This window comes from Pelobates fuscus, chromosome 7, assembly GCF_036172605.1.
Source record: "Pelobates fuscus isolate aPelFus1 chromosome 7, aPelFus1.pri, whole genome shotgun sequence".
In the NCBI taxonomy this organism is placed as follows: domain Eukaryota; kingdom Metazoa; phylum Chordata; class Amphibia; order Anura; family Pelobatidae; genus Pelobates; species Pelobates fuscus.
This window is the reverse complement of record NC_086323.1, coordinates 18,849,907-18,868,789: the sequence shown is the minus strand read 5'-3', so window position 1 is coordinate 18,868,789 and position 18,883 is coordinate 18,849,907.

The following is an 18,883-nucleotide window of genomic DNA, read 5'->3' as shown; positions in this document are numbered from 1 at the left end:
TGGACTACCCGTATGGGTGGGACCAGTCTGATATGCTTCAAATATGTTCTCTCTGTAATGGCACAAGATGAGCTAAAACCAGCTTGAGTTCTGAGCGGGGACGTACCGAAGGGCAGGCTATTTCAGTTGCTGTCCGTTCTCAGAATACTCTTGCGACCCGTTTTTTCTCTCCATAAGTTTAAAGGATAATCCAGACGTGGACCCCTTGCTCACGGTGCCTAGAGAGATATTAGCTATGCCTCACTGATGATGCCTAACAAGGCTGAAACGATCGTCTGGGGTTGCTGTATCTCTCGTGCAGAGAGAACTTGCTGGCATTTCGGATCTGGATTACCTGTATGGGTGGGACCAGTCTGATATGCTTCAGATATATTCTCTCTGTAATGGCACAAGATGAGCTAAAACCAGCTTGAGTTCTGAGCGGGGACGTACCGAAGGGCAGGCTATTTCAGTTGCTGTCCGTTCTCAGAATACTCTTGCGACCCGTTTTTTCTCTCCCTAAGTTTAAAGGATAATCCAGACGTGGACCCCTTGCTCACGGTGCTTAGAGAGATATTAGCTATGCCTCACTGATGATGCCTAACAAGGCTGAAACGATCGTCTGGGGTTGCTGTATCTCTCGTGCAGAGAGAACTTGCTGGCATTTCGGATCTGGACTACCCGTATGGGTGGGACCAGTCTGATATGCTTCAGATATGTTCTCTCTGTAATGGCACAAGATGAGCTAAAACCAGCTTGATTTCTGAGCGGGGACGTACCGAAGGGCAGGCTATTTCAGTTGCTGTCCGTTCTCAGAATACTCTTGCGACCCGTTTTCTCTCTCCATAAGTTTAAAGGATAATCCAGACGTGGACCCCTTGCTCACGGTGCCTAGAGAGATATTAGCTATGCCTCACTGATGATGCCTAACAAGGCTGAAACGATCGTCTGGGGTTGCTGTATCTCTCGTGCAGAGAGAACTTGCTGGCATTTCGGATCTGGACTACTCGTATGGGTGGGACCAGTCTGATATGCTTCAGATATGTTCTCTCTGTAATGGCACAAGATGAGCTAAAACCAGCTTGAGTTCTGAGCGGGGACGTACCGAAGGGCAGGCTATTTCAGTTGCTGTCCGTTCTCAGAATACTCTTGCGACCCGTTTTTTCTCTCCATAAGTTTAAAGGATAATCCAGACGTGGACCCCTTGCTCACGGTGCCTAGAGAGATATTAGCTATGCCTCACTGATGATGCCTAACAAGGCTGAAACGATCGTCTGGGGTTGCTGTATCTCTCGTGCAGAGAGAACTTGCTGGCATTTCGGATCTGGACTACCCGTATGGCCGGGACCAGTCTGATATGCTTCAGATATGTTCTCTCTGTAATGGCACAAGATGAGCTAAAACCAGCTTGAGTTCTGAGCGGGGACGTACCGAAGGGCAGGCTATTTCAGTTGCTGTCCGTTCTCAGAATACTCTTGCGACCTGTTTTTTCTCGCCATAAGTTTAAAGGATAATCCAGACGTGGACCCCTTGCTCACGGTGCCTAGAGAGATATTAGCTATGCCTCACTGATGATGCCTAACAAGGCTGAAACGATCGTCTGGGGTTGCTGTATCTCTCGTGCAGAGAGAACTTGCTGGCATTTCGGATCTGGACTACCCGTATGGGTGGGACCAGTCTGATATGCTTCAGATATGTTCTCTCTGTAATGGTACAAGATGAGCTAAAACCAGCTTGAGTTCTGAGTGGGGACGTACCGAAGAGCAGGCTATTTCAGTTGCTGTCCGTTCTCAGAATACTCTTGCGACCTGTTTTTTCTCGCCATAAGTTTAAAGGATAATCCAGACGTGGACCCCTTGCTCACGGTGCCTAGAGAGATATTAGCTATGCCTCACTGATGATGCCTAACAAGGCTGAAACGATCGTCTGGGGTTGCTGTATCTCTCGTGCAGAGAGAACTTGCTGGCATTTCGGATCTGGACTACCCGTATGGGTGGGACCAGTCTGATATGCTTCAGATATGTTCTCTCTGTAATGGTACAAGATGAGCTAAAACCAGCTTGAGTTCTGAGTGGGGACGTACCGAAGAGCAGGCTATTTCAGTTGCTGTCCATTCTCAGAATACTCTTGCGACCTGTTTTTTCTCTCCATAAGTTTAAAGGATAATCCAGACGTGGACCCCTTGCTCACGGTGCCTAGAGAGATATTAGCTATGCCTCACTGATGATGCCTAACAAGGCTGAAACGATCGTCTGGGGTTGCTGTATCTCTCGTGCAGAGAGAACTTGCTGGCATTTCGGATCTGGACTACCCGTATGGGTGGGACCAGTCTGATATGCTTCAGATATGTTCTCTCTGTAATGGCACAAGATGAGCTAAAACCAGCTTGAGTTCTGAGCGGGGACGTACCGAAGGGCAGGCTATTTCAGTTGCTGTCCGTTCTCAGAATACTCTTGCGACCCGTTTTTTCTCTCCATAAGTTTAAAGGATAATCCAGACGTGGACCCCTTGCTCACGGTGCCTAGAGAGATATTAGCTATGCCTCACTGATGATGCCTAACAAGGCTGAAACGATCGTCTGGGGTTGCTGTATCTCTCGTGCAGAGAGAACTTGCTGGCATTTCGGATCTGGACTACTCGTATGGGTGGGACCAGTCTGATATGCTTCAGATATGTTCTCTCTGTAATGGCACAAGATGAGCTAAAACCAGCTTGAGTTCTGAGCGGGGACGTACCGAAGGGCAGGCTATTTCAGTTGCTGTCCGTTCTCAGAATACTCTTGCGACCCGTTTTTTCTCTCCATAAGTTTAAAGGATAATCCAGACGTGGACCCCTTGCTCACGGTGCCTAGAGAGATATTAGCTATGCCTCACTGATGATGCCTAACAAGGCTGAAACGATCGTCTGGGGTTGCTGTATCTCTCGTGCAGAGAGAACTTGCTGGCATTTCGGATCTGGACTACCCGTATGGGTGGGACCAGTCTGATATGCTTCAGATATGTTCTCTCTGTAATGGCACAAGATGAGCTAAAACCAGCTTGAGTTCTGAGCGGGGACGTACCGAAGGGCAGGCTATTTCAGTTGCTGTCCGTTCTCAGAATACTCTTGCGACCCGTTTTTTCTCTCCATAAGTTTAAAGGATAATCCAGACGTGGACCCCTTGCTCACGGTGCCTAGAGAGATATTAGCTATGCCTCACTGATGATGCCTAACAAGGCTGAAACGATCGTCTGGGGTTGCTGTATCTCTCGTGCAGAGAGAACTTGCTGGCATTTCGGATCTGGACTACCCGTATGGCCGGGACCAGTCTGATATGCTTCAGATATGTTCTCTCTGTAATGGCACAAGATGAGCTAAAACCAGCTTGAGTTCTGAGCGGGGACGTACCGAAGGGCAGGCTATTTCAGTTGCTGTCCGTTCTCAGAATACTCTTGCGACCTGTTTTTTCTCGCCATAAGTTTAAAGGATAATCCAGACGTGGACCCCTTGCTCACGGTGCCTAGAGAGATATTAGCTATGCCTCACTGATGATGCCTAACAAGGCTGAAACGATCGTCTGGGGTTGCTGTATCTCTCGTGCAGAGAGAACTTGCTGGCATTTCGGATCTGGACTACCCGTATGGGTGGGACCAGTCTGATATGCTTCAGATATGTTCTCTCTGTAATGGTACAAGATGAGCTAAAACCAGCTTGAGTTCTGAGTGGGGACGTACCGAAGAGCAGGCTATTTCAGTTGCTGTCCGTTCTCAGAATACTCTTGCGACCTGTTTTTTCTCGCCATAAGTTTAAAGGATAATCCAGACGTGGACCCCTTGCTCACGGTGCCTAGAGAGATATTAGCTATGCCTCACTGATGATGCCTAACAAGGCTGAAACGATCGTCTGGGGTTGCTGTATCTCTCGTGCAGAGAGAACTTGCTGGCATTTCGGATCTGGACTACCCGTATGGGTGGGACCAGTCTGATATGCTTCAGATATGTTCTCTCTGTAATGGTACAAGATGAGCTAAAACCAGCTTGAGTTCTGAGTGGGGACGTACCGAAGAGCAGGCTATTTCAGTTGCTGTCCATTCTCAGAATACTCTTGCGACCTGTTTTTTCTCTCCATAAGTTTAAAGGATAATCCAGACGTGGACCCCTTGCTCACGGTGCCTAGAGAGATATTAGCTATGCCTCACTGATGATGCCTAACAAGGCTGAAACGATCGTCTGGGGTTGCTGTATCTCTCGTGCAGAGAGTACTTGCTGGCATTTCGGATCTGGACTACCCGTATGGGTGGGACCAGTCTGATATGCTTCAGATATGTTCTCTCTGTAATGGCACAAGATGAGCTAAAACCAGCTTGAGTTCTGAGCGGGTACGTACCGAAGGGCAGGCTATTTCAGTTGCTGTCCGTTCTCAGAATACTCTTGCGACCCGTTTTTTCTCTCCATAAGTTTAAAGGATAATCCAGACGTGGACCCCTTGCTCACGGTGCCTAGAGAGATATTAGCTATGCCTCACTGATGATGCCTAACAAGGCTGAAACGATCGTCTGGGGTTGCTGTATCTCTCGTGCAGAGAGAACTTGCTGGCATTTCGGATCTGGACTACCCGTATGGGTGGGACCAGTCTGATATGCTTCAGATATGTTCTCTCTGTAATGGCACAAGATGAGCTAAAACCAGCTTGAGTTCTGAGCGGGGATGTACCGAAGGGCAGGCTATTTCAGTTGCTGTCCGTTCTCAGAATACTCTTGCGACCTGTTTTTTCTCTCCATAAGTTTAAAGGATAATCCAGACGTGGACCCCTTGCTCACGGTGCCTAGAGAGATATTAGCTATGCCTCACTGATGATGCCTAACAAGGCTGAAACGATCGTCTGGGGTTGCTGTATCTCTCGTGCAGAGAGTACTTGCTGGCATTTCGGATCTGGACTACCCGTATGGGTGGGACCAGTCTGATATGCTTCAGATATGTTCTCTCTGTAATGGCACAAGATGAGCTAAAACCAGCTTGAGTTCTGAGCGGGTACGTACCGAAGGGCAGGCTATTTCAGTTGCTGTCCGTTCTCAGAATACTCTTGCGACCCGTTTTTTCTCTCCATAAGTTTAAAGGATAATCCAGACGTGGACCCCTTGCTCACGGTGCCTAGAGAGATATTAGCTATGCCTCACTGATGATGCCTAACAAGGCTGAAACGATCGTCTGGGGTTGCTGTATCTCTCGTGCAGAGAGAACTTGCTGGCATTTCGGATCTGGACTACCCGTATGGGTGGGACCAGTCTGATATGCTTCAGATATGTTCTCTCTGTAATGGCACAAGATGAGCTAAAACCAGCTTGAGTTCTGAGCGGGGATGTACCGAAGGGCAGGCTATTTCAGTTGCTGTCCGTTCTCAGAATACTCTTGCGACCTGTTTTTTCTCTCCATAAGTTTAAAGGATAATCCAGACGTGGACCCCTTGCTCACGGTGCCTAGAGAGATATTAGCTATGCCTCACTGATGATGCCTAACAAGGCTGAAACGATCGTCTGGGGTTGCTGTATCTCTCGTGCAGAGAGAACTTGCTGGTATTTCGGATCTGGACTACCCGTATGGGTGGGACCAGTCTGATATGCTTCAAATATGTTCTCTCTGTAATGGCACAAGATGAGCTAAAACCAGCTTGAGTTCTGAGCGGGGACGTACCGAAGGGCAGGCTATTTCAGTTGCTGTCCGTTCTCAGAATACTCTTGCGACCCGTTTTTTCTCTCCATAAGTTTAAAGGATAATCCAGACGTGGACCCCTTGCTCACGGTGCCTAGAGAGATATTAGCTATGCCTCACTGATGATGCCTAACAAGGCTGAAACGATCGTATGGGGTTGCTGTATCTCTCGTGCAGAGAGAACTTGCTGGCATTTCGGATCTGGACTACCCGTATGGGTGGGACCAGTCTGATATGCTTCAGATATGTTCTCTCTGTAATGGCACAAGATGAGCTAAAACCAGCTTGAGTTCTGAGCGGGGACGTACCGAAGGGCAGGCTATTTCAGTTGCTGTCCGTTTTCAGAATACTCTTGCGACCTGTTTTTTCTCTCCATAAGTTTAAAGGATAATCCAGACGTGGACCCCTTGCTCACGGTGCCTAGAGAGATATTAGCTATGCCTCACTGATGATGCCTAACAAGGCTGAAACGATCGTCTGGGGTTGCTGTATCTCTCGTGCAGAGAGAACTTGCTGGCATTTCGGATCTGGACTACCCGTATGGGTGGGACCAGTCTGATATGCTTCAGATATGTTCTCTCTGTAATGGCACAAGATGAGCTAAAACCAGCTTGAGTTCTGAGCGGGGACGTACCGAAGGGCAGGCTATTTCAGTTGCTGTCCGTTCTCAGAATACTCTTGCGACCCGTTTTTTCTCTACTTCTCTGCTAACATTGCCGTCATCTATCGTCCCCCTGGTTCCCCTCTCCTCTTCCTTGACCACTTTGCTGCCTGGCTACCCTACTTCCTCTCTTCCAACATTCCATCCCTAATTCTTGGAGACTTCAATATTCCCATTAACCCACCTTTAACCCCAGCAGCCTCTAAACTACTTTTAATTACTTCCTCCCTTGGACTATTGCAGTGGGCTAATTCTCCCACTCATGTAGCTGGCAATACCCTCAACCTTATTTTCTCCTATTCATGTACATTATCTAATATCTGCAATACTCTCTCTGATCACCACCTCTTATCGTTTGCTCTCAATTACCCCCTCACCCAACAACCTCAGCCTAACCCCCCTCAGCTCAGGAGGAACCTTAACTCTATTGACCTCCAGCAGCTGTCGGCTGACATTGATTCACAACTGCTATCCGTCCCTTCCCTCTCCTGTCCCTCACTGGCCATCTCCACATATAACACTACCCTCACATCTGCCTTGAACACTGCAGCCCCATTCCAAACATGCACCACGAGGAGAACACGACCCCAACCTTGGCATAATAAATCAACACGCTATCTGCAGAGTTGCTCCCGCTGTGCTGAACGCTCCTGGAGGAAGTCCCGCACCCAGGCAGACTATCTTCATTATAGATTCATGTTGCTTTCGTACAGCGCAGCCCTTGCCCTCGCCAAACAGTCCTACTTTTCCTCTCTCATTAGTTCATGCTCCCGCAATCCCAGACGTCTCTTTGACACTTTTAATTCCCTTCTCCGCCCTGCTGTGGCCACCCCCCAAACTAACCTTACAGCTGATAGCTTTGCATATTACTTTACTGACAAGATTGAACAGCTAAGGAAACAATGCTCCCCTCCTTGCCGTTCTCTTTCTCAACCACACATAAATCATGCTTTCCCTACCCTTCAGACTTTCTCCCCAGCTACTGAACAAGAGGTGGCTGCACTTCTCCATTCCTCTCGCCCCACCACTTGCCCACTTGATCCTGTCCCATCTCACCTCATCAGATCTCTCTCCCCTTGTCTTGTGCCTATCCTAACACACATCTTTAACTGCTCTCTCTCTTCTGGCACTGTTCCTGCTGACCTTAAACATGCCACTGTAATACCTATCCTGAAAAAACTATCTCTTGACCCGTCCTCCCCCTCTAACTATCGTCCCATATCCCTGCTCCCTTACTCATCAAAGCTTTTGGAAAGACTTGTCTTTACCCGTGTGTCTCACTTCCTTAATTCCAACTCTCTCCTTGACCCTCTTCAGTCTGGCTTCCGCCCTCTCCACTCTACTGAGACCGCTCTTATAAAAGTGACTAATGACCTAATCTCCGCTAAATCCAAAGGTCACTACTCCATATTAATTCTCCTTGACCTCTCTGCTGCCTTTGACACAGTTGATCATGCTCTCCCCCTTCAAACTCTTCAATCACTCGGTCTCTGTGACTCTGTCCTCTCTTGGTTTTCCTCCTATCTCTCCCAACGCTCATTTAGTGTCTCCTTTTCCAAGGATACCTCCTCCCCTCGCCCTGTCTCGGTTGGAGTTCCCCAAGGCTCTGTCCTTGGTCCCCTTCTATTTTCTCTTTATACTGCCTCTCTTGGAAAACTTATTGCCTCTTTTGGATTCAACTACCACCTGTACGCTGATGACACTCAGATATACCTCTCCTCACCGGACCTCTCCCCGGCCGTCCTGCAACGTGTCACTGCTTGCCTCTCTTCCATCTCTGACTGGATGTCGTCACGCTTTCTCAAACTTAACCTCTCTAAAACTGAACTCCTTGTCTTTCCTCCTCCTAATACTGATCCTCCTCTCTCACTCTCCCTTCAAGTCAGTGATATCCACATGAGTCCATCCTTACAAGCGCGCTGTCTTGGCGTCATACTTGACTCTGGTCTCACCTTTGAGTCTCACATCCAGTTTGTTGCCAAGTCCTGTAGGTTCCAACTCAAAAACATAGCTCGCATCCGCCCCTTTCTTACGCAAGATGCTACCAAGGAGCTTGTCCATGCTCTAGTAATTTCCCGCATGGATTACTGTAACCCTCTCCTGATTGGTCTCCCCAAAAGCCGTACTGCCCCGCTACAGTCTGTAATGAATGCTGCAGCTAGACTGATTTTCCTATCCAGTCGGTCCTCTCACACCTCGCCCCTCTGCCAGTCCTTACATTGGCTCCCTGTATCCTATAGGAGTCAATTCAAAGTGCTAACCCATACATTTAAAGCACTGAACAATTCCAGCCCCTCTTATATCTCTTCACTGATCCAGAGGTATGCCCCTCCTCGTACCCTCCGCTCTGCCCGCGACCACCTCCTGACCGCTGCTCGCACCCGTACGGCCAACTCACGCTTGCAGGACCTCTCACGGGCGGCTCCTCTCCTATGGAATAACTTGCCTACTGCCATCAGACTCTCCCCTAGTCTTCAATCATTTAAGAAGGGCCTTAAATCCCATCTCTTCAGGAAAGCGTATGGCCTCCCAGAGTAATCTCTCCCTTACATACCTGTCTCTTGCTCTCCTATGGGATAGTGCTTTGCTCTCTCCTCCAGCTCTGCTTCACTCCTACTTGATATTTCCTATCCTAATGTTTCTAATACCCCACCTCCTATAGACTGCAAGCTCATTTGAGCAGGGTCCTCTTCAACCTATTATTCCTGTAAGTTTTCTTGTAATTGTCTTATTTATTGTTACATCCCCCCCTCTCAAAATATTGTAAAGCGCTACGGAATCTGTTGGCGCTATATAAATGGTAATAATAATAATAATAATAATAATATGACCAGTGGCGTACTAAGGGGGGGCTGGGCGGGTGAGGGGGGCGGTCTGCCGCTCTGATTGGGTTTTGCGAGATCCATGGTCTGCAGCTCTGCAGAGCTGCAGACTGGAAATGAGGGCCACCGGACCACCAGGGACCCCATCGGACCACCAGGCAGCCGCCACTGGACCACCAGGGATTTAAGGTAATTTTTTTAGTCACCCCCCCTCTCCTCATCACCTCCCTCCCTCTCACAATCACCCCCCCTCTCCTCATCACCCCCTCCCTCTCACAATCACCCCCCCTCCTCATCTTGACTTTTTAAAATTTATTATCAGTGCCACATTTTTTATAAAGGTTAGTACCAATCACAACATGTTTCATTTAACATATTGATATATATCACAGTAATGATGTATTTTATTGTGTCTCATGTAATTTACAAACTTAAAAATGGGAGGTGAAAGGGCCTCATAAGTGGAATAGCCTAGGGCCTCTTTTCATCTAAATCCGGCCATGCTGTTACCCCTCTATCAGTGACTCATTTTCTGTTTTTTGCAATACATATACAAAATACAGGTTAAGGGACAGCGCACACATAAAAAAAAAAAATAAGAAAATACAGTTTTACATCATGTTGCCATATTGTTAAAATTAGTGTAGGACACAGGGTAGGGTAATATGGCGAAGTGGTGGACTTAACACAATACTGTAATGTTTTGTGTACGTGCTGTTTCTCTGTTTTCTTATGACAGAAACTCTCCTGAGAAATGCATGTTCTGTGTGTGCCCCCAATTCCCTTTTTTCTCTCTGTTTATTTGGAATCCAGGCCAGGTTCATTTTGGGTTGAGATCAAAACTCCTCCACTATGTGCTCATTTGGTGGCAACCAGAGGAAAGCATAAATTAGAAGAGAGTCTCTGGAAGCAGTTTAAGCAGTAAGTATTGCAGTTAGCACGATAATCTCCCACATTAAGATTGGTGTAGGACCCACCAATATTGGGGTACTATGACGTAGCAGTGGGCTTAACACAAAATAGCCATATGGTGGAACTGAATCCCATATTTCTTTGCTAAGATTTTAAATGAACTGCATTTCTTTTGTGTGTGCTGTTCCATAAAGGGACACTATAGTCACTAGATCCACTACAGCTTAATGTAGTGGTTATGGTGTCTATAGCATGTTCATGCAGGCTTTTCAATGTATTCAGAAAAAAGGCAGTGTTTACATTGCTGCCGAATAACCTCTCTAGTAACAGTCACTCAGACGGCCGCTAGAGTTTCCTCCTGTATGTGGCACTGGCATTACACTCCCCTTTCTCCATTAAAGGAGTCTCATTGCTCCAGTCACCTCCTTTTCTGTATTCAGGATAAATACATCTTCTCTTCATGGCTCCATATCTATGACTTTGTATCCCTACAGCGTTCGAGCCACAATAAAACAACATGTTTAAAGGGTTATTCTAACCACCATGACCAGGGCTGCCATCAGAGGGTGACAACCATAACGGTTGTCACGGGTCCGGCGGTCCTGGGCCCCACTTTCCCTCTCTGCACACATAGATAGCGAATGGCGCTATCTATGTGTGCAGCCGTGGGCCCCCGGCTCCCTGTTACCGCAGAGGGGGGCCAGCACACAGCTTCTACTCTCTTCGAGTCTCTTCTAATAACTCTCACGAGACCCGGTTAACCATGGCAACGCTCCGTGGGTCTCGCGAGAGTTATTAGAAAAGAGGAGAAGAGAATAGAAGAAGCAGTGTGCCGGGGGGCCCACCATGCCACCGGACCACCAGGGATGGAATCTCCCCCCTCCCTGGACACAGGTAAGCAGGGAGGGGGGAAAAACATTTAATTACATTTAATATACACTAACACAACACACACACTGCATACACTAACACAACACACTGCATACACTAATACAACACACACACTGCATACAATAACACAACACACACAGTGCATGCACTAATACAACACACACACTGCATACACTAACACACACACTGCATACACTAACACAACTAGTGTTGTCGCGAACCCGAAATTTTCGGTTTGCGAACGGCGAACGCGAACTTCCTCAAATGTTCGCGAACCGGCGAACCGCGCGAACCGCCATTGACTTCAATGGGCAGGCGAATTTTAAAACCAACAGGGACTCTTTCTGGCCACAAAAGTGATGGAAAAGTTGTTTCAAGGGGACTAACACCTGGACTGTGGCATGCCGGAGGGGGATCCATGGCAAAACTCCCATGGAAAAATTACACAGTTGATGCAGAGTCTGCTTTTAATCCATAAAGGGCAGAAATCACCTAACATTGACACCTGTCCTCAAAGCCCCTGATACACACTGACACAGAGCAGAATAGAGACTGTTCCCCGTCCTCAGAGACCATGATACACACTGACACAGAGCAGAATAGAGACTGTTACCCTACATAGGGTCACTTGGCAGATATGGCGGGGTCGTGGGAGGGGGAGGATGACTTTCACCTCTTACCCTGTTAGATTCCCGTTGTGCTGTGACATCACCCTTATACGCTGTGTAAAGCATACTATTTAATTTGATCAGCATGGCCACTTGAGTTTTTATAGTTTTCACGCTGCTTGTAGTTTATATATGGTTCACAAAAATCAAACAAACGATAAAGTAAACATGTAAGGATTCAGAATATTCTTTCAAACCCTTACACATTGTGTGTACATACTTTTTGTCTTAAGTTTGTGGCTTTAAAGAGGTTCACGTTGTTTCTATGATGTGCATAACATGTTCTTGTAAATGTTTGTTAAATTTTTCCTGGAATTGTAATTTTTGAATCTGAATAAAGATAGTCAAATCCCTGATACACACTGACACAGAGCGGAATAGAGACTGTTCCCCCTACATAGGGTCACTTGGCAGATATGGATTGACACCTGTCCTCAAAACCCCTGATACACACTGACACAGAGGAGAATAGAGACTGTTCCCTCTACATAGGGTCACTTGGCAGATATGGATTGACACCTGTCCTCAGAGACCATGATACACACTGACACAGAGCAGAATAGAGACTGTTCCCCGTCCACAGAGACCATGATACACACTGACACAGAGCAGAATAGAGACTGTCCCCCCTACATAGGGTCACTTGGCAGGTATGGATTGACACCTGTCCTCAAAGCCCCTGATACACACGGACACAGAGCAGAATAGAGACTGTTCCCCGTCCACAGAGACCATGAAACACACTGACACAGAGCAGAATAGAGACTGTTCCCCGTCCACAGAGACCATGATACACACTGACACAGAGCAGAATAGGGACTGTTACCCCTACATAGGGTCACTTGGCAGGTATGGATTGACACCTGTCCTCAAAGCCCATGATACACACTGGGGGGAGCTACTGTCCTCCCCAACCACTGCGCGGTGGGTGGGGGCCATAAATCACAATGGGGGGACCTACTGTCCTCCCCCCCTCGGCCCCCACCCCTGCGCGGTGGGTGGGGGCCATAAATCACAATGGGGGGGGCCTACTTTCCTCCCCCCCGGCCCCCATCCCTGCGCGGTGGGTGGGGGGCATTAATCACAATGGGACGGACCTACAGATAGGAGTGGAGTATTGTTCATATCAGTTTAATACCTTCCGCGTCTCCTATCAGTGGACGTGTATATGGCAGCCATTTTAGGAACCGCACACCTGGGACCCGAGCAAGGTCACCTCATTCAAGCTGCTCTGGTTCCTTGATGAGCCAGCTGCCTGTGAGTTAACATGTCCCGTGGAGAAGCACTCTGTCCTGTAAAGCCTCACCACAAAAAAATTAAATAAATAACAGCACTCGGAGTGGTGAGTTTAGTAAATGTTCATATCAATTTAATACCTTCCGCGTCTCCTATCAGTGGACGTGTATATGGCAGCCATTTTAGGAACCGCACACCTGGGACCCGAGCAAGTTCACCTCGTTCAAGCTGCTCTGGTTCCTTGATGAGCCAGCTGCCCGTGAGTTAACATGTCCCGTGGAGAAGCACTCTGTCCTGTAAAGCCTCACCACAAAAAAATTAAATAAATAACAGCACTCGGAGTGGTGAGTTTAGTAAATGTTCATATCAGTTTAATACCTTCCGCGTCTCCTATCAGTGGACGTGTATATGGCAGCCATTTTAGGAACCGCACACCTGGGACCCGAGCAAGGTCACCTCTTTCAACAGGCGACATGATTTGGCCCTGTAAAACTATCCTGGATATTCTCTACAAGTTCTATGGATATGGCATTGATTTATGTAACAGGGAGATGGAAGAAGATGCTTGGTCGGTCCTCTTACTTGAAATTTGTGGCACTGCGCGGGCAAGCTAATGTGCCACCAGATAGGAGTGGTGAGTTTAGTATTGTTCATATCAGTTTAATACCTTCCGCGTCTCCTATCAGTGGACGTGTAAATGGCAGAGATTTTTAATTGTTGAATCACCTCCCCTTTTTAGGCCAAGGTGGGAAGATGCTTAGACCACTGGTATATTGGTGCCATCTTGGAGGATTTTTTTTTGGTTTGGTTTTTGAAGCCACAGTGCTGCACCAGTGGGCCTAAAAATTAGGCATGTACACATGCCTGAAAAATTTGGTATTGTTGCAGCCGCTGCTGTAGCAGCGGCCAGAAAAATTGATGTTTGTTTCACAGGCAGAAAGTGCCCTAAAACATGGCGGCTTGAACCCTAGTTGGTGGCGGATAAGTCACGCAAGTCAAACGTCATTCAGAGCTAAAATACAGCAGCGTGTGGACCATTTTTAGCCCAAGGCAGCTCATCTCATCAGGCCTTTTTTAATCGAATGTATCGCCCAGTGTCAGTCCCTTCGGGATCCATCCCTCATTCATCTTAATAAAGGTGAGGTAATCTAGACTTTTTTGACCTAGGCGACTTCTCTTCTCAGTGACAATACCTCCTGCTGCACTGAAGGTCCTTTCTGACAGGACACTTGAAGCGGGGCAGGCTAGAAGTTCTATCGCAAATTGGGATAGCTCAGGCCACAGGTCAAGCCTGCACACCCAGTAGTCAAGGGGTTCATCGCTCCTCAGAGTGTCGATATCTGCAGTTAAGGCGAGGTAGTCTTCTACCTGTCGGTCGAGTCGCTCTCTGAGGGTGGATCCCGAAGGGCTGTGGCGATGCATAGGACTTAAAAAGGTCCGCATGACCTCCATCAACAACACGTCTTTAAAGCGTCCTGTCCTTGCCGGCGTGGTCGTGGGAGGAGGAGGAGGATGACTTCCACCTCTCCCCCTGTTAGATTCCCGTTGTGCTGTGACATCACCCTTATACGCTGTGTAAAGCATACTTTTTAATTTTTTTTGCAAATGCTGCATCCTTTCCGACTTGTTGTAATTCGGTAACATTTCCGCCACTTTCTGCTTATACCGGGGGTCTAGTAGCGTGGACACCCAGTACAGGTCGTTCTCCTTTAGCCTTTTTATACGAGGGTCCCTCAACAGGCAGGACAGCATGAAAGACCCCATTTGCACAAGGTTGGATGCCGAGCTACTCATTTCCCGTTCCTCCTCCTCACTGATGTCATTGAAGGTATAAAGAAACAAAGATATAATTCCTGGTAAACCAGAAAAAATAAATGGGTGGATTGGCGCTGTTCAAAGAGGATGCAGCTACTCCCAAGTGCTACAGAATCACCAAAAAAGCACAATAGACATACATAGAAAATAGCAAATTGGATTTTGGGAGGTGCAACAGAAAATAAATAATAAACTGATTATACTTATATTCAGTGAATCCTGATTTTGACCTGGAATTCAAGAAAAAAGCATAGTATAATACTGTTACACTTAATAAACAGAGTGAAAACAAAGGTAATGGGTCACTCACAATCTGCAGAGCCTTAGGAAGCAGGCTCTGACTGTAAAGGCATGTGAATAATGAGCTTATTCAAGCTATCTCCACTGGTTCTTGGTGATAAGGCACTTTCTCTCCCCACAAAGGACAACAGCAGAATAAAGTAAAGTAAAAAAGGTTTTACTGGTTAAAAATCAATAAGAGCAAAGGCACAACGCGTTTCGACCGTGACAGGTCTTCCTCAGGTGCATAAACCATAAGTTACATTTCATTCTGTTTTATACACATGAATTAATTAAACAATCCTAATAACATGATTGGTTGGAGGACCATATATGGTCTTTCCGACTTGCCTCCGCCATATTGGGAAGGTCAAATTAATACAAATTCATACAATCTACTAAAAACATTATTATCCAACATTATAAACCTAATTGTGCATCATAAACTATATAAACATTTACATCAAAAGTATAAAAATACTTTGAGAGCCCCCAGTTCTCTTCAAATTTTTTCGAAGTTTTCAGCACATTTTTCCTCATCCGGGATTCCAAGATGGCGATCGGGTGTCTTCCGGTTTTCCTGATGTCATGACGTCTACGTGATTCGTCCAAACGTATCATGTGATCGGAAGATTCTTCACTTAATCAAATAATAGAAAAAATCCTTTTGGCAGCAAGAAGCCATTTTGGAGTCTGGCATAAAGTTCTTTTAATAAGCATTTTAAAGGAGAAAACTAGTGGATAAAAACAAATGTCAGAAACTGGATAATTAACTGACAAATACATTCGAAAAAACCCTATATAAAGAGAGGTTAAGTACAAAACTTGCTTCAAACAATTTGACATAATTAATGATTTTAGTTTGGTCAAATTAAATTAAATAAGGGCTGCCATTTCGAAGTCCAAGTTGAGCCCACCTGGAGATAGAGTTTCCAAATTGAAAATCCATCTCATCTCACTACGATTCAGGGTGGACTCAACTTGGCCTCCTCTCCAATGGCAGTTGATTTTTTGGATGGCATAAAAAATAAGCCAGTAGGGTCTCCTCCATGAACATTGAAAAAATGGGAAGACACGTTGTGTTTAAGAAAACCTCTCTTTATTTTATATATATGCTCACGTATCCTTGTTTTAAGGCTCCTAGAGGTCCGCCCTACATACTGGAGTCCACAAGGACACGTGAGCAAGTACACAACATTATTACTGTGACAAGTAATAAACGACTTTATTTTAAAAATCTTAGATCCCATTTTTGATTTGAATTCTCCTAGCTGTTTGGGTTTATTTTTAAGGGTTTTACAACCCACACATGTTCCGCAATAGTGGAATCCCTTATTTGATGTTTTATAATTACTCAGAAAGTTGTCTTTCTGTTTTGGCACTTCTAAATAACTGGATGTTAATTTTTGTTTTAAGTTTTGTGCTCCCCTAAAAATTAATTTTGGTCTTTCTTCCAAATAGGGTAGAATCTCTCCATCTTGCTGGAGCATGTGCCAGTTTTTTGTTAGGACTTTTTTTTAGTGCTTTATGTTCTTGGTTGTAATTAAAAATAAAAGGTATTTTATCTTTATTCTCCGCTGTATTTTTCTGTTGATATTCTAGTAAGGGGTCTCTATCCATTAACCTAATTTTCTGGATCTCTCGATCTAACTCTTCAATACAGTAGCCTCGATCAATGAATTGACCTTTAAGAAGCTCCGCTTGGGAGTCAAAAGTCTCCAGTTCAGTGCAGTTACGTCTCACACGGAGAAACTGCCCTCTAGGTATATTACTAAGCCAGGGGTGGAAATGGCAACTCTCTTTGTGGATGTAACCATTCACATCCACTGGCTTAAAATATGTCTGGGTGATGATGTTGGAATTTTTGATGGAGATTTCCAAATCGAGGAAGTGAATGCTCTGTTGGCTGGACTCCCAAGCGGAGCTTCTTAAAGGTCAATTCATTGATCGAGGCTACTGTATTGAAGAGTTAGATAGAGAGATCCAGAAAATTAGGTTAATGGATAGAGACCCCTTACTAGAATATCAACAGAAAAATACAGCGGAGAATAAAGATAAAATACCTTTTATTTTTAATTACAACCAAGAACATAAAGCACTAAAAAAAAGTCCTAACAAAAAACTGGCACATGCTCCAGCAAGATGGAGAGATTCTACCCTATTTGGAAGAAAGACCAAAATTAATTTTTAGGGGAGCACAAAACTTAAAACAAAAATTAACATCCAGTTATTTAGAAGTGCCAAAACAGAAAGACAACTTTCTGAGTAATTATAAAACATCAAATAAGGGATTCCACTATTGCGGAACATGTGTGGGTTGTAAAACCCTTAAAAATAAACCCAAACAGCTAGGAGAATTTAAATCAAAAATGGGATCTAAGATTTTTAAAATAAAGTCGTTTATTACTTGTCACAGTAATAATGTTGTGTACTTGCTCACGTGTCCTTGTGGACTCCAGTATGTAGGGCGGACCTCTAGGAGCCTTAAAACAAGGATACGTGAGCATATATATAAAATAAAGAGAGGTTTTCTTAAACACAACGTGTCTTCCCATTTTTTCAATGTTCATGGAGGAGACCCTACTGGGCTTATTTTTTATGCCATCCAAAAAATCAACTGCCATTGGAGAGGAGGCCAAATTGAGTCCACCCTGAATCGTAGTGAGATGAGATGGATTTTCAATTTGGAAACTCTATCTCCAGGTGGGCTCAACTTGGACTTCGAAATGGCAGCCCTTATTTAATTTAATTTGACCAAACTAAAATTATTAATTATGTCAAATTGTTTGAAGCAAGTTTTGTACTTAACCTCTCTTTATATAGGGTTTTTTCGAATGTATTTGTCAGTTAATTATCCAGTTTCTGACATTTGTTTTTATCCACTAGTTTTCTCCTTTAAAATGCTTATTAAAAGAACTTTATGCCAGACTCCAAAATGGCTTCTTGCTGCCAAAAGGATTTTTTCTATTATTTGATTAAGTGAAGAATCTTCCGATCACATGATACGTTTGGACGAATCACGTAGACGTCATGACGTCAGGAAAACCGGAAGACACCCGATCGCCATCTTGGAATCCCGGATGAGGAAAAATGTGCTGAAAACTTCGAAAAATTTGAAGAGAACTGGGGGCTCTCAAAGTATTTTTATACTTTTGATGTAAATGTTTATATAGTTTATGATGCACAATTAGGTTTATAATGTTGGATAATAATGTTTTTAGTAGATTGTATGAATTTGTATTAATTTGACCTTCCCAATATGGCGGAGGCAAGTCGGAAAGACCATATATGGTCCTCCAACCAATCATGTGTTTAGGATTGTTTAATTAATTCATGTGTATAAAACAGAATGAAATGTAACTTATGGTTTATGCACCTGAGGAAGACCTGTCACGGTCGAAACGCGTTGTGCCTTTGCTCTTATTGATTTTTAACCAGTAAAACCTTTTTTACTTTACTTTATTCTGCTGTTGTCCTTTGTGGGGAGAGAAAGTGCCTTATCACCAAGAACCAGTGGAGATAGCTTGAATAAGCTCATTATTCACATGCCTTTACAGTCAGAGCCTGCTTCCTAAGGCTCTGCAGATTGTGAGTGACCCATTACCTTTGTTTTCACTCTGTTTATTAAGTGTAACAGTATTATACTATGCTTTTTTCTTGAATTCCAGGTCAAAATCAGGATTCACTGAATATAAGTATAATCAGTTTATTATTTATTTTCTGTTGCACCTCCCAAAATCCAATTTGCTATTTTCTATGTATGTCATTGAAGGTATGTTCTTCCCCCCAGCCACGTACAACACCACGGGTACCAGATAGGTGACAACGAGCACCCTGGGATGCCTGTTGTGTTTGGTCTTGCTCCTCCTCCTCCTCAAAGCTACATTCCACCTCTGACTCCTCTTCCTCACAATCCTCTTCCAGCGTTGCCGC